This window comes from Gymnoscopelus braueri (genome assembly GCF_963280865.1).
Source record: "Gymnoscopelus braueri genome assembly, chromosome: 9".
Classification (NCBI taxonomy): Eukaryota; Metazoa; Chordata; class Actinopteri; order Myctophiformes; family Myctophidae; genus Gymnoscopelus; species Gymnoscopelus braueri.
Genome location: NC_137610.1, coordinates 7544666 through 7569851, shown reverse-complemented (window position 1 = coordinate 7569851; position 25186 = coordinate 7544666). Strand labels below are relative to the sequence as shown.

Sequence of the window (25186 nt, the reverse complement as noted above, 5' to 3'; positions counted from 1 at the left end):
AGGCCGTCCAGCGAGCATTGCACCCCTGCCCAGAAGCAAAGATTTGAGTAACAAATGTTTGCTTTAAAATGTATATAAGATTTGCACACGTTTTCAAGATTTTTCAAAAATAGCAGATATACAAGCTCATAGCGCGGCAGCGAGTGCCACGCTATGAGCTTGTAGATCTGCTATTTTTGAATCGCCAAAGAAATCTGACACCGATGCGTGCCCGGATTGAATGGGTTAAATGGACCAGGACAGATATCATAGGGGAAGCCTCCTTCAGATGTTTGATCTGACTTATGAATTATTATGAGCCTAAAAGAAAAAATGCTACAAAAGGTCATTTTTCGGTAATGAGGTCACGCTGACAACCTCGGGGGAGAGAACATCTGCTAAAGCCTGATACGACAAGTTGTAAAACTTGTAGATCAGCTCCTTTCATATGAATAAAGCATAATACGTCATTTTTCATAAAACTGCATACTTTTCATAAAACTGCATACTTTGCATGTCTCGTGTTTTGGAGAAGTAGGGCATTTTTTGTAGAAATCTGGGGTAAAAAATATATACTGTAGAGGTTGAAAACTGGGGATGCAAACACTTAAAGGGATAGTTCACCCAAAGAAAAACGTTTTTCTATTGATTGATTAGTCACCCCATGGAGACTTGAATTCATGGATATTTTTTGGTTCTTGTCGCATTCCTAAGCCAATAATTTGATGACCAGCAGACCGGTAGGCAGTGGTTCCGGTAGGAGATACAAAGGAGACTCTTTGTGTCTCCTACCGGAACACCGCTGCTGGTCATCAAATTATTGCCTTAGGAATGCAACATTTTGAGGGTGAACTATCCCTTTAAGATTGGTCTCTGCATTTAATAAGGGTGAAATATACCATCTGCTGCCTTTTCTCAAAGGCTCAGGTGCACATCGTTGTTGTCGGGCAGAAACCTCTTAACTCCATATTCTAACTTTTCGAGTTTTTTCGTAAATTAACGCCCTACTCGATCACACTACGGCGTCACACAAAAGCATCAAAAGTAGCAGATCTACAAGCTCGAAACGCGGCGCGAAGCGACGCATTTCGAGCTTGTAGATCTGCTACTTTTGATGCTTTTGGATTTGAATCTTGAAAAGTAACAGTTTTTTGGACAAATGAGGTTTCACAACCCAGACGGAGACGATATGGTCTGAACCAGGCAGGCTGACCGAGAGCAGATTCTTAATTACAGCACAAGGGCCTTCGGGGTAATTAACAGGGAGAGGGGAGAATCCGCTGCCTCTCCCGCTTAACAATTGGGCGATATTCCTTAATCCATTAAGACCGGGAACGCGTCTGTGTCATTTTTAGATTTATTTGGCTATAAAAGCAGATATACAAGCTCATAGCACGGCACCAAGTGCACTATGAGCTTGTAGATTTGCTCTCTGGGACAATTTGTGCAAATCTTTGAATGTGAAATCTTTGAATGTTTTAAAGCAAAAAATAATTACTCCGATCTATGCTTCTGGGGGTCCCTGGAACAATTTTTTTTTTAGATGGGGGGTCCACGGCCAAATAAATATCATTTTGGGGGGTCCTTGACACGGAAAAGTTGGAGCACCACTACACCACAGCTATAGCAACATACTGTTAGGGTTTAGAAAAAAAAATTGATATGTATTTGGCCCGCGGACCCCCATCTCAAAATGATTTGTTCCAGGGACCCCCAGAAGCAAATATTTGAGTTACAAATGTTTGCTTTAAAAATATATATATATGCAAAAAAAATCAAGATTTTTCAAAAATAGCAGATATACAAGCTCATAGCGCGGCACTCGGTGCCGCGCTGTGAGCTTGTATATCTGCTATTTTTGAATAGCCAAAGAAATCTAAAATGACAGAGGATTGAATGGGTTAAACAGCTGACCGGCGAGCAGCAGTTAAAAGGTTTCAGTGATTTGCTCAGGGGCAATTAAACAGCGCTCGTTGAAGGGGGGGAAAAGTACATCCCAGTCACGTCCCCCCGCCGTCTCCCCTCGTGAATTGTCAAAACATCTGGTCTGGAGATTTAAAAACGGCCGTCTCTGGGCATCGAGCCCATTAACCCATTACGCTAATCACGCTCCAACATTTTGCAACTTAACGCCACAAAGAAGATGTGCCCCTCGTGGGCTCAGACAATTCGGAGCGTCTTAGTTAAGCTGCTTAAAAATACGGAGTGGAATGGAGGGAGACAAGAGAGAAGGCCACAAGTGTTTTTTTTTTTGGGGGGCACTGGAGCACCCGGCCACGACATTGAGTAGAAGGCATAAGAGTAATAATAATAATTGCCTGCACAATGTGATTTGCAGGGGAAGCTACAAGCCGTGAGTTTACAACTAAAACTATGAAAAGACGTCATAGTGTCCACTGTATAGGTACCAATTAGACACATTTCAACGATTTTTGTAACCCATTTTTTCACCCAGTGCCAATTGCCCAAGCTGTAATCATGGGCACTACTCTCCCTCTGCCAGCCTGGGGAGAGTCCCGGACTGAGCTAATGCTTCCTTCAATGCATGAGGAGTGAGCAGGCCGCTTCTTATCACCTGACACAGGGGGGAAGTTTCCCCGGTAGGACGTAGCACGTGGAAGGAACACGTTATTCCAACCAGTTCCTTTCCCCTCCATCAGGCGCCCCGGCTGACCAGGGGGAGGCAGTATAGAGACCAGGATTACAGCATGTTTTTTGTGAGGGTACCTACCCTAGGCCTAGGGGACACGGGGAGAACATGAAAACTCCACACAGAAAGGCCCTTTCGCCAACCCCACCTAGGGTATGGGCACTGATGACGTGGAGGAGAGGACACGCCCACAGCGCCCACAGCGTCCCCGGCGGGAATCAAACCCAGGACCTTCTAGCTGTGAGGCGACAGCGCTACCGACTGCGCCAAATCATTGTGTGATACGATAGGAACTTTTTTACATTAACCTCTTGAACCCTACCATCGCTTTTTTTGTGGCTCTGCAAGGCGTTGTGAGCTTGTAGATTGGCCGAAAATAGACGATCTACAAGCTCACAACGCCTCGCAGAGCCACAGAGGCAAAGGTCAAGTTTACTAAGTATTGAGGGTTTATGGTTAAATGTCTGAAAATACACATCAACATGAATCCAACATATTAATAGAAAAGACAGTGTAAAATAAACAAAAACATGAATTAACACAACACTGATGATAGAGCTGTCAAACAAGTCTACAAAACCATCTATGAAAAAGTTTAATCTGCAACACAATTCTTATACAATATGTAGTGGGGGTCCCTGCTTCAACTCTCTCTCAGCTGAGAGAGGTTCCTTGGCCTGAAACCCTTTGAAGACCCCTGGCTGGCATGATCGCTAACAAGGTAATCGATAGCAGCTTGTAGCCCTACTTTTAACCCTTTAAGACCGGGAAAGCATCTGTCATTTTAGAATTGAACCACTTTAACCATCATCTTATACTTTGGCTATTCAAAAATAGCAGATATACAAGCTCATAGCGTGGCACTTGGTGCCGCGCTATGAACTTGGAGATTTGCTTTTTTTTTTTTTATCATGAAAAGTTGTGCAAATCTTTGAATATATATATTTTTTTAAGCGAACATTTGTAACTCAAATCTTCGCTTCCGGAGGTCCCTGGAACAAAGTATTTTGTGATGGGGGTCCGTGGTCAAATAGATATCATTTTGGGGGTCCTTGACATGACGAAGTTTCAGAACCAGCCACTGATATAGCAACATAATGTGTTTTCAAAAAAACTGTTAGGATTTAGGAGACATTTGTTGAGACATTTGACGGATACAAATGTTCGCTTGAAAAAATATACAGTATATTCAAGGATACATTTATTTGCAGAAATTCAAAATCCAAAAATAGCAGATCTACAAGCTCATAGCGCTCGGTGCCGCGCTATGAGCTTGTATATCTGCTATTTTTGAATAGCCAAAGACATCAAAAAAATGACACAGATGCGTTCCCGGATTTAATGGTTTAAAAAGCTGTTCTAGCTGCATGCTGGTGACTCGAAGAGAAAAGAACCACAGTCTTGACGTTCGTTCTGCATCATCAGAGACACAAATCCCATTTGTGGAACACTATAGCCTGGCCCGGTGCAGGCCTCTCTGCATCCTGTGAGCTTATACAGTCGGGAAAAAAACGGACACCTCTCCTCCAATAATCACCTTAGTTTTGGCTGAGCGAGCATCGGTTACGGCTCACATCACACGGCTCCTCCTCCTCCCCCGTCAATGAATACATTTGGTGTGATTAGTGTAAAGGGATTACTCACTGTACGGCTTATTTTATATAACAACCTCCTCCGTGTCAAAAAAAGTTATGCCCGGTTATGTCACATCACACCACCACCGGCTAAATAGGCTGTTCCGCGTCGTGTATAGCTTGGAGGTGACTCACACACTGACACTACAGCTAGTGGTTCTCAATGTAAGGGTCCCAGGGACCGCCAGGGGGTCCCTTGGGGGTTCCAAGGAGGGTCCTCAGCAAAATGTGTTAGTAGTATAGCCATGTTTTATACTTTGACTATTATAGATAACGAATCTACAAACCTGTAGATTGTGTACTTTTTGAAAAAAAATTTTTTTATCATTTTGATTTTTTTTTAACACAAATCTTCTCTTTTGGGGGTCCCTCCCTGGCACAAATCCTTTTGAGACGGGGGTCCACGACCAAATACGTTTCAATTTGGGGGTCCTTGAAAAGGTTTGAGAACTGCACTGCACCAGAGCAGACCCTCTCAACCCTTTTCATTAACATTAGGGCCACGGACCCTCCCATTTGAAATAATCGTGATAGCATTGGTGGAAAGTAACTAAGTACATTAACTCAAGTACTGTACTTAAGTACAATTCTGAGGTACTTTTACTTTACTGGAGCATTTCCAATTGTCTATACTTTTACTTCTACTCCACTACATCTCAGAGGCAAATATTGTACTTTTACTCCACTACAATGATTTGAAAACTTTAGTTACTAGTTACTTTGCAGATAACAAATTATTACATTATAAAACATACATTAACCACTTTCGCCCTATTTTATACCTAGGCTATTTGAGAATAGCAGATCTACAAGCTCAAAACGCGTCGTATCGCGGCGCGTTTTGAGCTTGTAGATCTGCTATTTTCAAACATTTTGGTACTTTAAGTACCTTTTCATACCAATACTTTTGTACTTTTACTCAATTAAAATTTTAATTCGGGACTTTTACTTGTAACAGAGTATTTCTACATTGCAGTATTGGTACTTTTACTTAAGTAAAACATTTGAGTACTTTTTCCACCAATGTGTGATAGTGATTTGAAGTCATACTGTATCAGCCAGCCCTATAGGATAGAGGAGCTTTAGGACAGAGCCAGAAGAAGGAGGCGCAGCCATTAAAGGACCCTGGCTGCGCTGTGGAGCCAGCCAGCTGCTATTTCCCCATCTGCATCAGACAAGACGAGTCTCTACTTTAACCCATTAAGACCGGGAACGCATACCGTTCTTGGCTATTCAAAAATAACAGATCTACAAGCTCGTAGCTCGTAGCGCGGCACTCGGTGCCGCGCTACGAGCTTGTATATCTGCTTTTTTTTTTTTTTATCTTGAACATTTTCAACTCAAATCTTTGCTTCTGGAGGTCCCTGGAACAAAACATTTTACAAATGTTTGCACGCATTTTCAAGATTTTTGCAAAAATAGCAGATCTACAAGCTCATAGCGCTCGGTGCAGCGCTATGAGCTTGTTTTTGTATATCCAAAGACATGAGCCATGAGCTTGTATTTTTGAATAGCCAAAGACATCTAAAATGACACGGATACTTTCCCGGTCTATATGGGTTAATTAAGCTCTCATCAAGAGAAATCAATCCGCTGCCAGAAGGCACTCTAGTGTGTGTGTGTGTGTGTGTGTGTGTGTGTGTGTGTGTGTGTGTGTGTGTGTGTGTGTGTGTGTGTGTGTGGGCCTCTAATGGAAGCAGGCTCTTTCATATTGATAATAATGGGATTCTCTAATTAGTGCTTTAGTCTTGTCTTCTAGGGACGAGGAGAAAGACCTCTGTTTAATTCCAATACAAGAATTCTCGCCCCAAAACACGCTCACCCCGGGTCAACATTCCGGCGACATCGGGACAGTCGCCACCAGGTATTCAGAAACGCAAAACTATGCATGAACCTAACCTTATTCCTAAACGTAACCTCAGTAAAACTATGCCTAAACCTGACCTTATTCCTAAACGTAACCTCAGTAAAACTATGCATTACATTACAGTCATTTAGCAGACGCTTTTATCCAAAGCGACTTACAATAAGTGCATTCAACATGGAACGAAAACTACTAATCACCAGAAGTCTTAAGTGCATTTTCTGCAAAAACAAGCAACTAAGAGTATACCTAGCGCTAAGGTAAAAGTGCAATATATCAGCTACCTATTTTCCTTAAACAGATGAGACAAAATAGCAAAATCAAATGAGCAAGAGCTAAAACAAGTGTATCGACTAAACAAGATCCAATAAAACAATACAACAATAAAACAAGCGTTTGTACAACTAGTTAACAACAAGTAGGCCAGGCAAAGAGGAAGGGTAGTGTTTCCTGAAGAGGTGGGTTTTCAGCCTGCGGCGAAAGATAGGCAGTGACTCTGCTGTCCTGACATCAGTGGGAAGTTCATTCCACCACTGTGGGGCCAGAACAGAAAAAAGTTGTGACCGTGTGGATCGGCCAGAAGGACCCTTGAGTGACGAGGCAATCAGTCGCCCCGAGGTGGCAGACCGAAGTGGTCGGGCAGAGGTGTAGGCATCGACCATAGCCCGGAGGTAAGAAGGAGCTGTTCCTTTCACTGCCCAGGCTAGCACCAGGGTTTTAAACTGGATGCGAGCCGCTACGGGGAGCCAGTGTAGAGAACGGAGAAAGATAGTTGTGTGGGAGAACTTGGGGCGGTTGAACACCAGACGAGCCGCAGCTTTCTGAACAAGCTCCAGAGGTCTGATGGCAGATGTCGGAGCACCAGCAAGGAGGGAGTTGCAGTAGTCCAGGCGGGAGATGACAAGAGCCTGGATGAGCACCTGGGCTGCCTTCTCCGCGAGGAAGGGGCGAATCCTCCTGATGTTGTAGAGGAGGAATCTGCAGGACCGTGTCACAGATGCGATGTTTGCCGAGAACGACAGTTGATCGTCCAGGGTCACACCCAGATTCTTCGCAGTCCGAGTTGACGTCACCACAGCATTATCAATGGTGATGGCCATGTCTCGGTGCAGACAGCCCTTCCCCGGGAGGTACATCAGCTCGGTCTTGTCCAGGTTGAGCTTCATGTGGTGCGTCGACATCCACTCCGAGATGTCAGCCAGACAAGCAGCAATGCGTGCATAAACCTAACCTTATTCCTAAACGTAACCTCAGTAAAACTATGCCTAAACCTAACCTTATTCCTAAACTTAACCTCAGTAAAACAATGCCTAAACCTAACCTTATTCCTAAACGTAACCTCAGTAAAACTATGCAGAAACCTGACCGTATTCCTAAACGTAACCTCAGTAAAACTATGCATAAACCTGACCTTATTCCTAAACTTAACCTCAGAAAAATACAGGGGATAGGGTTGTCACAATCATGAAATTTTAGTTGACGATTTAATTGAACATTGGGACATAGAGTATAAATCAAACATTTATTTAAAAAAATAGTTGGAGAAGGAGTTCTCCAACTCCTTTTAACGCTATGGACCAGACTCACCAGAGCTAATGGACTCCAAAGATGCATCGGCTATTTTCAAATAGCCGCTCATATAATCGCTTTGCAGAGACCTGTTTTCATAGACCTGGTTACTTATTTCTCTTACAAAAGCTGGCAACACTTATCATACACTTCAGGGTCTACATCAGCCTGTGCTGATTAACTGATTAGCTGCAGCAGGAATGTAGCCTGTTAAGTCATCTGAGGAAAACCTTTCCACTGTAAACTATGTGACAAGAGTTTCAGTGTGTTATGTAGTCTTAGGGCGCGCTCTCACCGCACTTATTTTTCGCCTGTCGCGCAGACCTTGCGTTTATCCGCTCTACACGACTTGTCCATTTGAAGCATATAGCTGCTGGAGGCAGGAGCTGCTTTTCTCCCTCTGTCCAATCGGGTGAGTCGAAGACGGACTGTCCCAAGACTGAGGAAGCAACATGGTGCTCAAGGCAGAAGGCGGTGCGGGCTACGGCGAGGGTCCTGAAAGTGAGTGACAGGGGGGTCACTCCCGTTTTTTTTTATCCGCTGGCTGCAAAAAACTGTGGCCGTGCACAACCTGTGTTTAACAGCAGCCAACCATGTTTTGGTGGGAGCGTGCCCTTAAGACAAACCACGGTATCCACACTGGAGAAAATCTGGAGAAAATCCTCTACTACCGCCAACTTACTTAAACTGACATTTACTTAACTAATAAGTAAATGATAAACACCTGAAAATGAAAAAGACATGGCGTGGCTTCCATGTGGATCTCTGCCGTCATGCTGATGATGTTATATCGATGACGTCACTCTTGCCCAAATATGGAGGGGGCCTGCGCACATCGGTGTTGCTAAGCGTGCATGGCAACCGATTGTGTTGTGAGTGAGGTCAGCCCAAAGCTCTGCTCAGCATATATGAGGTGTGAAGTTACTTTAGACTTCCACTTCATTCCACTGAGACCAGAAGATAGTGTGTCCACAAATAGAGTTGTGAGAGAAAGGGATAAAGAACTTTGGTCGAAAAATAATACAGGGAAATAGAGAGAAGACTTATTTTCCAGCCACAACTGAACGTACGGCTCCGTCCCCAATCCCCATCACAGTCCATGTACAGCAGCGGCTCCGACCATGAACTCCTGGAAGGAGTGTGGTCCCTCCAATCCTCCCAGACTAAGCTCTCCTGTTCTGAGTGTACCTTCACGTCTCATCCGAGCCACGACGACCTCAACTGCCAAACGCTGAGGAATGGACAAATATGCTCAAAGGCCTGTCAGCAAATAGTCAGCTCAGTAACCAGCCAGAAACAAGCAGACACAAACCCACCAAAAGCTCAAAGTCATCAACGGTTTACCGAGATTTTAACTCAACCAGGAGATGTAAAGAAAAATCTGATGATTTACACAGGAAAGACAACTCACATATGTAAACAGTGTGACAAGAGTTTCAGTCAGTTAACTAATCTGAACAAACACCAGCGTATCCACACTGGGGAAAAACCTTTCCAATGTGAACAGTGTGGAAAAACTTTCAGTGAGTCAGGTAATCTGAACCAACACCAGCGTATCCACACTGGGGAAAAGCCTTTCCACTGTCAACATTGTGCCATGAGTTTCAGTCAGTTAACTAATCTGAGGAAACACCAGCGTATCCACACTGGAGAAAAACCTTTCCAATGTAAATGGTGTGACAAGACTTTCAGTGAGTTAGGTAGTCTGAACAAACACCAGCGTATCCACACTGGGGAAAAACCTTTCCATTGTAAACAGTGTGACAAGAGTTTCAATCAGATAAATTCCCTGAATACACACCAGCGTATCCACACCGGAGAAAAGCCTTTCCACTGTCAACATTGTGCCAAGAATTTCAGTCAGTTAACTCATCTGAGGACACACCAGCGTATCCACTCTGGGGAAAAACCTTTCCAATGTAAATGGTGTGAAAAGACTTTCAGTGAGTCAGGTAGTCTGAACCAACACCAGCGTATCCACACTGGGGAAAAACCTTTCCACTGCAAACAGTGTAACAAGAGTTTCAGTCGTTTAACTAATCTGAAGATACACCAGCGTATCCACACTGGGGAAAAACCTTTCCATTGTAAATGGTGTGACAAGAATTTCAATGACTTAAATAATCTGAGGACACACCAGCGTATCCACACTGGGGAAAAACCTTTCCACTGTAAACAGTGTAACAAGAGTTTCAGTCAGTTAACTAATCTGAAGAGACACCAGCGTGACCACACTGGAGAAAAACCTTCTACTTTTAACAGTGTGACAAGAGTTTCAGTAGGTTAGATAGTCTTAAGACACACCAGAATTTGTGAAACGTGTATGATCCATAATGATCTCGCAGAGCTTTCCAATCCACGCTGTAGGCTACTATCACCAAATCAAGCTGCTGCTGCATGCTTACAGGGAGTGAGGAGCAATGATCCGGTGGGAGGTAACCATAATGCTTCATTTATGCACGTGCCGCAAGCTGAAAACAGATATACAAGCCCACAACACTCGTGGATGCAATGCATTGTGAGCTTGTAGGGAGCTTGTAGATATATTTTCGATACCACCATACACTGAAGTATAAAGGTAGTTCAATGGTACTGTATGTGTGGCAGTCGATAACCATCAATGGGACAAGCTGAACGTTTTTTTTTATCAAATTAATGAAAGAATGTATCCAAAATAATCTCGCGGTCCACTGGCAATCAGTGTGTGGGCGACTGGTTGGCCAGTGGTCATCATAGATTTATAAGGAGATAATGCTAGGCGCAGAATCCAACCCACACTGACTTCATTCGGGAGAAAAAGAAACCCGTAGAAACAAAAACGAGCACACTCAGTCCATTCATCAGAGAATAGCCAGCACTCCAAAGTCCTTCTGGTACTTTTTAATTAATAAGGCATGGGCATACACGGACGTGTTTTGGCGTCAAGCCTTCCTCAGCGAGTATCAGAAACAGAAAGCGGTCAGTGGTGTTGTTTGTACCAGGGTGGTACTGATAGACAGACATGAAGAAGACAAGGACTTTAGCTGCTGTTCGTGGTTGTAAATAGCCACCGGGACTGCGCAATACTGTCAATCTCAAAAATATCTGACTTAATGAATTATTATTTCTTTCATACATTTGTATCCCACAATTTTTGTAACCCATTTTTTCACCCAGTGCCAACTGCCTAAGCTGTAATCCTGGGTCATAATCACCCGTCGCTGAGCTTCCAGAGACGTTTGTACCGCATCGTGTTGTACCGCCAACTTAACTTAAACTGACATTTATCTTGCTACTATAATTGACAAAAGCTCAGAAAGTTCGTCCAAGATTCGCAAGCACAGGATCACTCCACATGCCTCCAAGACCCGCCACAGACTGTTGATCAGAGCTATGGCTATGATTTAGGCATCCTACCTCACCTCGATCAGTGATCAGACTCTCGGTTTGATTGATTCTCTGATTTGCCTATCAGACCCTCAGCCTGATCTGGCAGATTGCCATAGCAACCAGATACAGGAAGTCTGACCTCTTTATCACAGGACCGAGGTTGGGAGGTTGGGAGGATGTGACTAGAGGTTAGGGCCACAAAGCAAATTGGGGAGGGAGGAGAGGAAAGGAGCCGAGAGGAGAGGCCAGAGGGGCCGGACTCCGCATGACGTGTGTGCAGAGTGACTAGGCCAGTGCTGTCTGGACCAACCTCGGATCGGGCCTAGAACGCGGCCCTCACATCTAGTTTTTTATTATTATTTATGTTTGCCAGACCCAAGGGGTCGGGCTTACATGAGGCTTTGTATCTGTTTCGTCCAGACATGGGCAGGGGCCATTTGTCCTCCGGCCCCAGCCAAAAAGGTCTGTCCCCCTTTCGTCCATACATGGGTATCTGTTTCGTCCATACATGGGCAGGGGCCATTTGTCCTCCGGCCCCAGCCAAAAAAAGTCTGTCCCCCTTTCGTCCATACATGGGTATACACAGGCTGACACGTCATGTGAAGTCCGGCTTAGCCGTGACGTAGTGCATGTTTTGTACCTGTTTCCTCCATGTATGGAGGCTTTGTACCATGAGGCTTTGTACCTGTTTCGTCCATACATGGGCAGGGGCCATTTGTCCTCCGGCCCCAGCCAAAAAAAAGTTTGTGACGTCCCCTTTCGTCATGAACTATTCATGACATCATGAACTTCAGTTATAAAGTGGTTTGTAGGTGTGTTACATACTAGGACTTCATTCTGGGTCTGGCAGAACCAGGTCTCCTGGTCTTGTTTAATTGTATTTTCTTTTTTTCAGGGGTTGGTCAGCACGCGATCACTCCACTTGCCTTTTTCTTTGGGCCGCTAGGACCCCAACCTATTGCATATCTCCATTTTTGGCCATATCAGTTGGATCACTGGTGCAACGTAGCTGTGATGTAGCTGATCGGGCCTAGATTTGAGGGCCGCGAAGCAGCCCACACCTTTAGTTTAACTATTAAGTAAATGATAAAATGAAAATGAACTAGAAAATGTGCTCCTCGGAGCACAGGTCTCCGCCAGTACTGTTCCTGATTAATCCTGTCTTACCTATTTATGTTACATATTGTCACGTGTCACTTGACCAATGTTAGCTTGACCAATGTTACCTCACTTCAAAAACATAAATGGCTTTTTGAAGTGACACACCTATTTATAGGATTTTATTTCGTCATGCGTCTCGCTAGCCAATCAAAAGCATTGGTGACAACATATTGTCACGTGTCACGTGAAGCTTGACCAATGTTAGCTTGGCTAAGGGGGGGGGGGACACACAGCGGGACGGGAACGAAAACATACTCTCCACCTCTGGCGGAGACAAAAAGACATGCCGTGGCTTCCATGTGGATCTCTGCCGTCATGGTGATGATGTTATATTGATTACATCACTCTTTCCCAAATATGGAGGGGGCGGCAGCCTGCACACATCAGTGTTGCAAGGCGTGCATGGCAACCGATTGTGTTGTGAGTGAGGTCAGACCAAAGCTCTGCTCAGCATATATAAGGTGTGAAGTTTCTTTAGACTTCCACTTTATTTCGATGAGACCAGAAGATAATGTCCACAAATAGTGTTGTGAGAGAAAGGGGTGCAGAACTTTGGTAGACAAAGAATACAGCGAAATAGAGAGAAGACACATTTTCCAGCCTCAACAGAACCTAAGACTCCGTCCCCATCACAGTCCATGTACAACAGCGGCTCCGACCATGAACTCCTGGGAGGAGTGTGGTCCCTCCAATCCTCCCAGACTAAACTCTCCTGTTCTGAGTGTACCTTCACGTCTCATCCGAGCCACGACAACCTCAACTGCCAAACGCTGAGGAATGGACAAATCTGCTCAGAGGCCTGTCAGCATTTAGTCAGCTCTGTAACCAGCCGGAAGCAAGCAGACACAGACCCACCAAAAGCTCAAAGTCATCAACGGTTTACCGACATTTTAACTCAACCAGGAGATGTAAAGAAAAATCAGATGACTTACACAGGAAAGAAAACTCACATCTGTAAACAGTGTGACAAAAGTTTCAGTAACCTGAAGAGACACCAGCGTGTCCACACCGGAGAAAAGCCTTTCCTATGTAAACAGTGTGGCAAGACTTTCAGTGAGTCGGGTAATCTGAACAAACACCAGCGTATCCACACTGGGGAAAAACCTTTCCACTGTAAACATTGTGACAAGAGTTTCAATCAGATAAGTTCCCTGAATGCACACCAGCGTATCCACACCGGAGAAAAACCTTTCCAATGTAAACAGTGTGACAACAGTTTCAATCAGATAAGTTCCCTGAATACACACCAGCGTATCCACACCGGAGAAAAACCTTTCCAATGTAAATGGTGTGACAAGACTTTCAGTGAGTCAGGTAGTCTGAACAAACACCAGCGTATCCACACTGGGGAAAAACCTTTCCATTGTAAACAGTGTGACAAGAGTTTCAATCAGATAAATTCCCTGAATACACACCAGCGTATCCACACCCGAGAAAAGCCTTTCCACTGTCAACATTGTGCCAAGAATTTCAGTCAGTTAACTAATCTGAGGACACACCAGCGTATCCACACTGGGGAAAAACCTTTCCAATGTAAATGGTGTGACAAGACTTTCAGTGAGTCAGGTAATCTGAACAAACACCAGCGTATCCACACTGGGGAAAAACCTTTCCACTGCAAACAGTGTAACAAGAGTTTCAGTCGTTTAACTAATCTGAAGAGACACCAGCGTATCCACACTGGGGAAAAACCTTTCCATTGTAAATGGTGTGACAAGAATTTCAATGACTTAACCCATTGAGACCTGAAGCCGATTTTACATGTCTCCTAAATCTCAACAGTTTTTCTGAAAAACCTATGTTTCTATATCAGTGGTGCTCAATCTTTTTTATGTCAAGAACCCCCAAAATTATATGTATTTGGCCGCGGACCCCCATCAAAATATTTTGTTCCAGGGACCCCCAGAAGCAAAGATTTGAGTTAAAAACTGTTCGCTTTAAAAATATATATATTCAAAGATTTGCACACATTTTCACGATTTTTCAAAAATAGCAGATCTACAAGCTCGTAGCGCGGCACTCGGTGCCGCGCTACGAGCTTGTAGATCTGCTATTTTTGAATAGCCCAAAGTGTAAAATAATGCTTTTTAGCTCAAATCTAAAATTGACACAATTCCAGGTCTTAATGGGTTAAGTCATCTTAAGACACACCAGCGTATCCACACTGGAGAAAAACCGTTCTACTGTAAACAGTGTAACAAGAGTTTCAGTCAGTTAACTTATCTGAAGAGACACCAGCGTGACCACACTGGAGATTAACCTTCTACTTTTAACAGTGTGACAAGAGTTTCAATAGGTTAGATAGTCTTAAGACACACCAGCATTTGTGAAACGTGTATGATCCATAATTATCTCGCAGAGCTTTCCAATCCACGCTGAAGGCTACTATCACCAAATCAGGCTGCTGCTGCATGCTTACAGGGAGTGAGGAGCAATGATCCGGTGGGAGGTAACCATAATGCTTCATTTATGCACGTGCCGCATGCTGAAAACAGATATAAAAGCCCACAACACTCGTGGATGCAATGCATTGTGAGCTTGTAGAGTGCTTGTAGATATATTTTCGATACCACCATACACTGAAGTTTAAAGGGAGCTCAATGGTACTGTAGGTGTGGCAGTCAATAACCACCATTGGGACAAGCTGAAAGTTTTTTTTTATCAAATTAATGAAATAATTTATCCAAAATAATCTCGCGGTCCACTGGCAATCAGTCCGTGGGCGACTGGTTGGGCAGTGGTCATCATAGATTTATAAGGAGATAATGCTAGATGCAGAGTCTAACCCACAAAGACTTCATTTGGGAGAAAACGAGAGCCGTAGAAACAAAAAAAAGAGCACACTCAGTCCATTCATCAGAGAATAGCCAGCACTCCAAAGTCCTCCTGGTACTTTTTAATTAATAAGGCACGGCCATACACGGACGCGTTTTGGCGTCAAGCCTTCCTCAGCGTGTATCAGAAACAGAAAGCGGTCAGTGGTGTTGTTTGTACCAGGGTGGTACTGATAGACAGACATGAAGAAGACAAGGACTTTAGCTGCTGTTCGTGGTTGTAAATAGCCACCGTGACTCCGCAATACTGTCAATCTCAAAGATATCTGACTCAATGTATTAGTATTATTTCTTTCATACATTTGTATCCCACAATTTTTGTAACCCATTTTTTCACCCAGTGCCAATTGCCTAAGCTGTAAACCTGGGTCATAATCACCCGTCGCTGAGCTTTGAGAGACGTTTGTACCGCATCGTGTTGTACCGCAAACTTAACTTAAACTGACATTTATTTAACTAATAACTCTTTGCCTACCATGGACGCGTTAACGTGTCGGATTCTGCCAAGTACCAGCCTGCCATCGACAACTTTTTGTTTTCAGTGGTTTTCCACTAAATGGCGCAGTTATCTATGCTATGGATTAATCTCTGTGAGGACGGCGGTCACCGATAATATCCCATGATTTTTCAAAAGTACAGTAAAATCGCTGTCTTTTCTGGCAGTAGTGGCACATTATTACACTATTACTACTATTAACTAATAAGTCAATGATAAACAGATGAAAATTAAAAAGACATGGCGTGGCTTCCATGTGGATCTCTGCCGTCATGGTGATGTTATATTGATGACATCACTTCCCAAATATGGAGGGGGCGGCAGCCTGCGCACATCGGTGTTGCTAGGCGTGCATGGCAACCGATTGTGTTGTGAGTGAGGTCAGACCAAAGCTCTGCTCAGCATATATGAGGTGTGAAGTTACTTTAGACTTCCACTTCATTCCACTGAGACCAGAAGTTAGTGTGTCCACAGATAGAGTTGTGAGAGGAAGGGATACAGAACTTTGGTAGACAAAGAATAAAGAGAAATAGAGAGAAGACACATTTTCCAGCCTCAACAGAACCTATGACTCCGTCCCCATCACAATCCATGTACAGCAGCGGCTCCGACCATGAACTCCTGGAAGGAGTGTGGTCCCTCCAATCCTCCCAGACTAAACTCTCCTGTTCTGAGTGTACCTTCACGTCTCATCCGAGCCACGACGACCTCAACTGCCAAACGCTGAGGAATGGACACATCTGCTCAGAGGCCTGTCAGCAATTAGTCAGCTCTGTAACCAGTCAGAGACAAGCAGACACAGACACACCAAAAGCTCAAAGTCATCAACGGTTTTTAGAGATTTTAACTCAACCAGGAGATGTAAAGAAAAATCTGATGATTTACGCGGGAAAGAAAACTCACATCTGTAAACGGTTTGACAAAAGTTTCAGTAAGTTAGGTCACCTGAATACACACCAGCGTGTCCACACTGGAGAAATACCTTTCCAATGTAAACAGTGTGACAAGAGTTTCAGTCAGTTAACTAATCTGAACAGACACCAGCGTATCCACACCGGAGAAAAGCTTTTCCACTGTCAACATTGTGACAAGAGTTTCAGTCAGTTAACTAATCTGAACGGACACCAGCGTATCCACACTGGAGAAAAACCTTTCCAATGTAAATGGTGTGGCAAAACTTTCAGTGAGTCAGGTAATCTGAACCAACACCAGCGTATCCACACTGGGGAAAAACCTTTCCAATGTAAACAGTGTGACAAGACTTTCAGTGATTCAGGTAGTCTGAAGACACACCAGCGTATCCACACTGGGGAAAAACCTTTCCAATGTAAACAGTGTGACAAGGGTTTCAATCAGTTAACTAATCTGAGGACACACCAGCGTATCCACTCTGGAGAAAAACCTTTCTACTGTAAACAGTGTGACAAGAGTTTCAGTAGCTTAGATAGACTTAAGAAACACCAGCGTATCCACACTGGGGAAAAACCTTTCCAATGTAAATGGTGTGGCAAAACTTTCAGTGAGTCAGGTAATCTGAACCAACACCAGCGTATCCACACTGGGGAAAAACCTTTCCAATGTAAACAGTGTGACAAGACTTTCAGTTATTCAGGTAGTCTGAAGAGACATCTGCGTATCCACACAGGAGAAAAAGCTTTCTACTGTAAATAGTGTGACAAGACTTTCACTCCACGGTTCTCAAAGTGGAGTCCGCAAAATCATTCACAGATTTCTTTTATCTTTTTTGTTGGGGGGGCTAGTGAAAGTTACAGGAGTTCTTACTGTATGGTGTGTGTGATATGAAATGTGAGTTTACCATAATCACAGTAATCCTTAATCATCAATATATAAGGGATTTTTATTTTAGGGTTAATTTTCCTTATTATGGGATCAATACTTGACGAATGTCCTGGGCCAGTGGTTACAATGGTGGGGCCAGTGATCTTGAAAAGCCGGAGGGCCAGTGGCAAATTTCCCTTAATGTCTACCCCTGCACAGATGCGTTCCCGGATTGAATAGGTTAATAATTGTAACTTCCAAGATTATTATTTTTTACAAAAAAAAGCGTAAACAGCCAATCTACAAGCTACATATGTAAACCTCATATGTCCAAAACTGTTACTTTTCAGGATTCAAATTCAAAAGTGTCAAAAGTAGCATATAGAGAAGTTAAAATATGGAGATAAGAGGCTTCTGCCTGACAGCAACGATATAATAAAGCTTGTAGAAGATATATAGTCGCTGAACATTGACATTTTGGTGGTACATGCTAGATAACATACAGCACTACGGGTTGTAATATTGATGACATACAGTAAAGGCCAAGACCTACATGTCATCCACTGAACTCACAAAAGGTCAGACATGCCATAATGCATAGAGAAGAGCATGAACTATATGTATTCTCAAAGGGCAGCCCGCCCTCCCTTGCTCATCTCCTCTGCTGGAATACACAGCCAGTGGTGGAAGAAGTACTCCGATATTTCTACAATTGCTACAAATTGCTACAAAAACCTGTGGATAGCCAGTCATTATGGGCATAAACAAGAAGTTGAAGGGTACGTTTTAGGTCTGATAATGATGTATCATCGCTGCTGCCGGGGCAGAAACCACTTATCTCTTTTTTTGTGTGTTTTTTCGTAAATTAAAGGACGACTTCACCCATCTTCATATAATTGGTCCTCGCTCATACTCATGATAAAATGGTACAATTTTTTTCTACTTGGTCTGTGTCTCATAGGAGGGCTGTGGACAGTCCAGTTAGGCCGGAAAAAAAATTCAAACAAGATTTCACATTTTTGAGCGGTGTAATCGCTCCTATAAGTGGCTTTAGGACCATCCGTGGTGAAAGTTTTTCTTTCCGTCACGAAAATTTGTCTTTCGCTGTGACGCCATGCTGTGGAAAACACGCCCATAGGCTAAGCTCTGCAGGACGTGCTGTGATTGGCTAGCGAGACACATGATGAAATTAACTTCAAACTTCGCAGACGCGCTGTGATTGGCTAGCGAGACGCATGATGAAATTAATAATGATGTAAAAATGTTAAGCACGTCACTTCGCAGGACGTGCTGTGATTAGCTACTGAGATGCATGATGAAATTGATAACTCATAAATAGCACCGCTCACTTCACACTGGGTGTGTTTTTTTATTTAGATTTTGTATTAACGCGAGAACAATGGCTTCTATTACTGCATTGCAACTTTCCAGGAACAGAAAGCCTGCAGTTTCTATTAGCTTGGATTCCCCATCGATGATGTCACTGGTAGACAGGATTCTGAACTGTCCACAGTCCTCCTCTGAGACACAGACAGAGTAGAAAAAATTTTACCATTTTATCATGAGCATTAGTGAGGACCAATTATATGAAGATAGGTTGAAAAAAAGTTTAAAGTCATCCTTTAACACTTTACTTGATCATACTACAGTACAGTACATACTACAGTCACACAAAAGCATCAAAAGTAGCAGATCTACAAGCTTGAAACGCGGCGCGAAGAGACGCGTTTCAAGCTTGTAGATCTGCTACTTTTGATACTTTTGCTACATTTGAATTTGAACCCTGAAAAGTAACGGTTTTGGACATATGAGGTTACATTATGAGGTTATGAGGTGCCCCACAATGTTTCTATCTATTATTTCACTTTCAAATAATACAAAGCAATCAAATAAAGCCTTCATGAAGAGACCATCAACCACAATGGTGTTCCTTGAAATTAATAAATACAAGTTTGAGAACCACTCCTGCATATAGTCTTAGAAAAACGACACTTGTCCACGGTCATGACATTATGACTGGATTACAGTTATAGCCCTAGAATGGCTGTTAAATGACGTACATTTAATGTAATAATGTAATGTAATGTAATTTAATGTATTCCATATACACAGCCATAGATCACTCCTCCTGGGTAGTAGACTCACCGTGGCAGCATTCAAAGTATAGTGCTCTAATTGTACTCACCCTAAAGGCTATAAAGTACAGAAGTCCTGACGTCACTCGTTCATCCCCTGGGTCGCGGAAGTAATTTCTCTATGGAGAATAACATTGGGTCATGTTAGAATCGTCTCATATAAGAATTGTGGTCCAAAAATAAACAAACTGTCTCTGCGATATCGTCAGGGAGGTGGCTCTGTATCGTTTATGATAGTCAGTCACTCATATTTGATACAGTCTGTTTCTGGCGAAAAATTTAACTAATTCGGCGGAAGTAACATTATGGTTTTCTCACCGTCAGTTGATGCTTCATATCCATAAGAGTCAAACCGCCGGGATCATTTGTTTGCATAATCGTCATAATCGTTTCCACGTTGAAAAAATGTTCATACATTTTCAAACATTTTCCAAAAATAGCAGAAATAGCAGATCTACAAGCATACAACACATCACTGCTATTTATAATAGAACAATGAAAGTATAAAATGATTAAATACAGTATATCAGTCATTTCTTTATATTTAAGTTATTTGTTATATCTGTCCTGTGCAATTTTTGATTAAGACAAAGCCTAAAAGTCAAACAGAAGATACATTTGCATTCATATGTTCCCATGTTCAATGCCAAAAAACACAATTAAAGGGATATTTCACTTTCAAAAAAAAAATTGGTCATTTTATCGTCTACTCAGGCCTTTGTGAGCCCCCCAGACAGTTTTTAAGTTGCTCGATTCAGTATTTAGACATTTGATATTCATTTTATCAGACACGCCCCCTTCCTATACAAACCCATTGTAACTTCAAACTCCATTTTAACCATGTTAGATTCATCAAAAACACCCGTCCTTGGTTCTGGTGACTCACCCTGCCCCGCTAATACGCGAGGGGGCCGTGTTTTTTCAATTACTTTTTTCATTTATTTTAAATATTTATTTTTGAAAATTAAAAAAATAAAATACAATAAAAAAATTGAATTTAAAATTTTTAAAAAACAATCGGAAAAACATTAGGAGGGCAGGGTGAGTCACCAGAACCAAGGACGGGTCTTTTTGACGAATCTAACATGGTTAAAATGGAGTTTGAAGTTACAATGGGTTTGTATAGGAAGGGGGCGTGTCTGATAAAATGAATATCAATATAGCAACCTAAAAACTGTCTGGGGGGCTAACAAAGGCCTGAGTAGATGATAAGATGACCAAAAGTTTTTTTGAAAGTGAAATATCCCTTTAAATCATCGATCGCAATTATTTGGATGACAAGGAATCGTCAACTTTAATTTTGTTATTGTGACACAGCCCTATTGTTTGGCGCGTTCGAAAATTACGCACCGGAGCACACTCGCCTATTAGTTTGTATTGGCCAGTGCGCTCAGTGCTGTATTTTCGAACGCACCCTTAGTAAAATATCTCCACTTTCCCATGAGTGTCACACAGACCACACTCCTCCAGTGAGCACATATGGTATGGAGCAGTGGGGGCACACAATCCACAGGTGTCATTAATTACCCTAATTAATGACACCTGTCGATTGTGTAATTATTAGGTGAGTACACACGACGCAGCTACAACTTTTTAATGTCACTGCAATAACTGCTACCCGGGAGGGCATGAGAGTGTTCTATGCGGTGTACTGTATATGGAATACATCAGTGGTGTAAAGCAACTAAGTACATTTACTTAATTAATTTTGAGGTATTTTTACTTTACTGGAGTATGTCCAATTTTCTTTTTTTTTTCAAACACTTTGTTTTTATTTTTCCATATATTGCATACAAAATACAAGCATATGACATTATGTACGACATCTTATTCCCCCAATCCCCCACCCTCCCACCAAGGTCATAACAAGACAAATGACTAGACAAAAAATTAATAAATAATCATAATAACCGGTATGTCCAATTTTCAATACTTTTACTTCTACTCCACTACACCTCAGAGGCAAATATTATACGTTTACTCCACTACATTTATTAGAAAACTTTAGTTACTAGTTACTTTGTAGATTTTTATTATTATTACAAAGCATACAGTACCCACTTCAGCACTATATACATTTGGGCCATTTGAAAATAGCAGATCTACAAGCTCAGCTTGTAGATAGGCAATTTTCAATACCACAATATAAAAATACTCTATACGCTATTTTCAAATGGTGTATAAAATAGGACTGAGGTGGTTAATGTATGTTTTATAACATAATAATTTATATCTGCAAAGTAGCTAGTAAGTAACTAAAGTTTTCAAATAATTGTAGTGGAATAAAAGGATAATATTTGTCTCTGAGATGTAGTGGAGTAGAAGTAAAAGTACAGAATATTGGAAATGCTCTAGTAAAGTAAAAAATACCTCAAAATTGTACTTAAGTACAGTACTTGAGTAAATGTACTTAGTTACTTTCAACCACTGGGTGTTGTAACAGTACAGTATGTGACCCAACACAAGCTAACCTTAGCCACTGAGGCTAGGCTAACCCAGCCAGTTATAACTTAACAGTTACCACACACAGTCAATGCTTCTCACACACACCAAGGCAATGGTAACAACAATAAGAGCGTTTATTGTCGGTGTGTTTGTGTGTGTGAGTGTGTGTGTTAGTGGATACTCTGTCGTTAAAACAACATACACATGTGTGTGTAGTAGTAGTAGTGTACATTCACCTACCACAATGTGACTTCCTTCCTCGCCGGGTGCTGCTCGGTGTTGCCAGATTCTGCGAGAGAAACAAGCATCCACCCAGGTCTATGAAAACAAGCTCAAAAGAAGCAACTAAAAGGGCACTAGGCCGTTATGAGCACTTTGCTGTATACATTTCAAATAGCAGATCTACAAGCTCACAACGAGCTTGTAGATCTGCTATTTTCAAAAAATCTTGAAACAAAATGTGGAATATTTGGAAGATTTTTGATACAAATCTGGTTGCCGGGCTCCCTGGCACAAAATATTTTCAGATGGGGGTTAGGGACAAAAACATATTAATTTGGGGCTGGGACATGAAAATATAATATATTTGAGAACCACCAAGAAAATAAATTTAAAAATTGTGAAACAAGCCCAATCAAGCAACTACACTTAAGGGGATAGTTCACCCCCCCAAAAAACAGTTTTTTTCTATCACCCCACCCCATGGAGACTAGAATTCATGGATATTTTGTGTTTGTCGCATTCCTAAGCCAATAATTTGATTACCGGCAGTCTCTCCAGTAGGAGACACAAAGAGTCTCCTTTGTGTCTCCTACCGGATACATAAGCATCTTTATTATTATGATCAAATTATTGGCTTAGGAATGCGACAAAAACAAAACAAATCTTAATTAATTCAATGCTCCATGGGGTGTGTAATTGATAGGAAATACGTATTCTTTTGAGTGAACTACTCCTTTAAGAAACAAGCCCACAAAACGCAACCCTCAACTACCAAAATTGTCAAGCTACTTCACAGAAAAATAAGCCCAAATTCGCTTATAATGAAAGGACATGGCAACGCTACCCCTGTAACTCTCTGCACAGTCTGCATCCCTTCCCCCCCGGGTCCTAAAGAGCAACATTTTTGTGGCGATGAATTGTGTTTCTGTCGCTGTCCATGGTGCTGGATGGATGTTGTCAATGTAAGGTCCGGGGACCCCCAGGGGTCCGTGGGGTGGTTCCAGCTAGGCCAGGGGGTCCTCAGGAAAATTTGTTAACATAGCATAAAGATCTGTTTTGACCACTTGAACCCTATTCTGTACTTTGGCTATTTCAAAATAGCAGATCTACAAGCTCACAACTTTCACCCTGGTCTCCCTATTTTGGGCATGTTTTTTTTTAAAAGTGTTATTTTCTTATTTTACTTAAAAACAAATAATTATAAAAGTTGCAAAAAATGGCACATCTGCAGGCTCATTGCGATGCATTAACTTGTGAACTTGTTTTTTGTACACGGTAAGAATATCATTGCTGTCGATCTCCATAACTTTTTTCATAAATGAATGTCTTACTTGATCATACTACAGCGTCACACAAAATCATAAAAAAATAGCAGATCTACAAGCTCGAAACATGGCGCGAAGTGACATGTTTCGAGCTTGTAGATCTGCTACTTTTGATATTTTGGAATTTGAACCCTGAAAGGTAAGACAATATATAGGGCTTAAGTGGATAAAGAAGACACAGCATATCCAGAACATAATCTGTAAGCACATCTAATCTACTCTCACTGCACTTGATTTGAAAGTGAAATTAATGCAAATGAGCAGGTTTGGCTGTATACAAACAGTTTACTGTTCCCTGTTAGATTGGTAAACCTAGCCTGGTATCGTAAACCACCCCGGGTTGCATGAATTCAGTATCATGTGTCTCCTGCAGACCGGTCTGGCCCCAAGCGTAGGGTGGGCGTTTTGCAGGAACCAAAAAGTGGAAGAGACAATCAGCGTCTGCACTCAGGGCCATGTCAGAAGACACATGACACATGACACATGACACATGACACATGACACATGACATTTTTGCGGCCGCCATTGTTGTGTACTGCTGTTTGCCTCTCGTCTGACTTTTTAGACGAGTTGCACAGCTCTCAGACCGGTAAGAGGCGTGTCCGCTCAGATTCTGAGCGTAAGTTACATCCCGTCCACAAATACCAGGGCTCTGGCCCAGAAGTTTCCTCGCCCCTCCCGTTTGTATGCGAGAGCTGGCGAAAACTTCTGGGAACTCAGATTAGTTCCCTGTTGGATTGAATTTAAATACAGTCTATGATCATGAAATCAGTCAGAAAGGGTCAACGCTCAGCGGTGGCCTAAACTTAAGGTTAGAGGAGCGCACTTGTTGCCGGAAGGTTCCCGGTTCGATTCCTCCTCCAACACCGCTGAAGTACCCTTGAGCAAGGCAATGAACCCCTAACTGCTCCACTTGAACCCCCAACTACAACTGGTTGGTTGTACTGGTCAGCTCCCATGTTTTATTGTGTGTGTGTGTGTGTGTGTGTGTGTGTGTGTGTGTGTGCGTGTGCGTGTGCGTGTGCGTGTGCGTGTGCGTGTGTGTGTGTGTGTGTGTGTGTGTGCAGGGCATTGCTGAAAATGAGCACTTGTGCTCAGCCACAATTCACCTGTTTCCTGGGCTGTGTGTTTTCCACTTCCTGTCGATTTGATCCAATGAAATCCAATGAAACTGGTCAGATGACCAATGATATCCAATGAAATCGACAGGAAGTGGAAAACACACAGCCTAGGAAACAGGTGAATAACCTGAAGAATACAAAAATTAAAGCATTTACACATGAGGGTTTAATATAACAGATTGTGCAGAGCAGACCCCTGATACATTTTCATATCTCATATTCCAACAAGTTTTATTTTATTCCAGTTCACAGTCTTATGAATACTTGTGAGCCATAAAGACACTTTTACTCAAGTAAAAGAAATGGGAGTGCTAATTCCACCATATCTCCTCATTCAGTTGCTCAAAAGGCCAACATATGACTCACAGAGCACTCTCACTGTGATGCCGCTAACATTAAGAAGAGGAATGGAGCCTCAAAGCCAGGGTAGGAGACCCCTGTCAAAGAAGTGAGTGGAAATGGCCAATAATGAAACCATTAAATGAGGCAAATGCCAAAAATAAATGTGTAAATTAATGGCTGGAGCAGGTAACCGTTCCCTTGCCCATGGACCAGTTATGTATCATGCAAAGTATAAGAAATCAGTGAAGCATGGTTTACAAT

The 25186-nt window shown here is 42.4% G+C and overlaps 1 protein-coding gene across 2 annotated transcripts in view; it reads right to left on the bottom strand.

The window, feature by feature from the left end:
* The window catches only part of immp2l (inner mitochondrial membrane peptidase subunit 2), a 205012-nt gene extending 182836 nt beyond the window's left edge, over positions 1-22176 (bottom strand). Inside the window, exons 1-2 of one of the 2 annotated variants that reach the window (XM_080436703.1) lie at positions 22156-22176; positions 19521-19589 (exon numbers count right to left, since the gene is read on the bottom strand). The gene's annotated coding sequence lies outside the window, so the exon portion shown is untranslated. The remainder of the gene's footprint in view (positions 1-19520; positions 19590-22155) is intronic. The other variant, XM_080436704.1, reaches the window with a different exon arrangement.
* Between the last annotated feature and the right edge of the window lie 3010 nt (positions 22177-25186).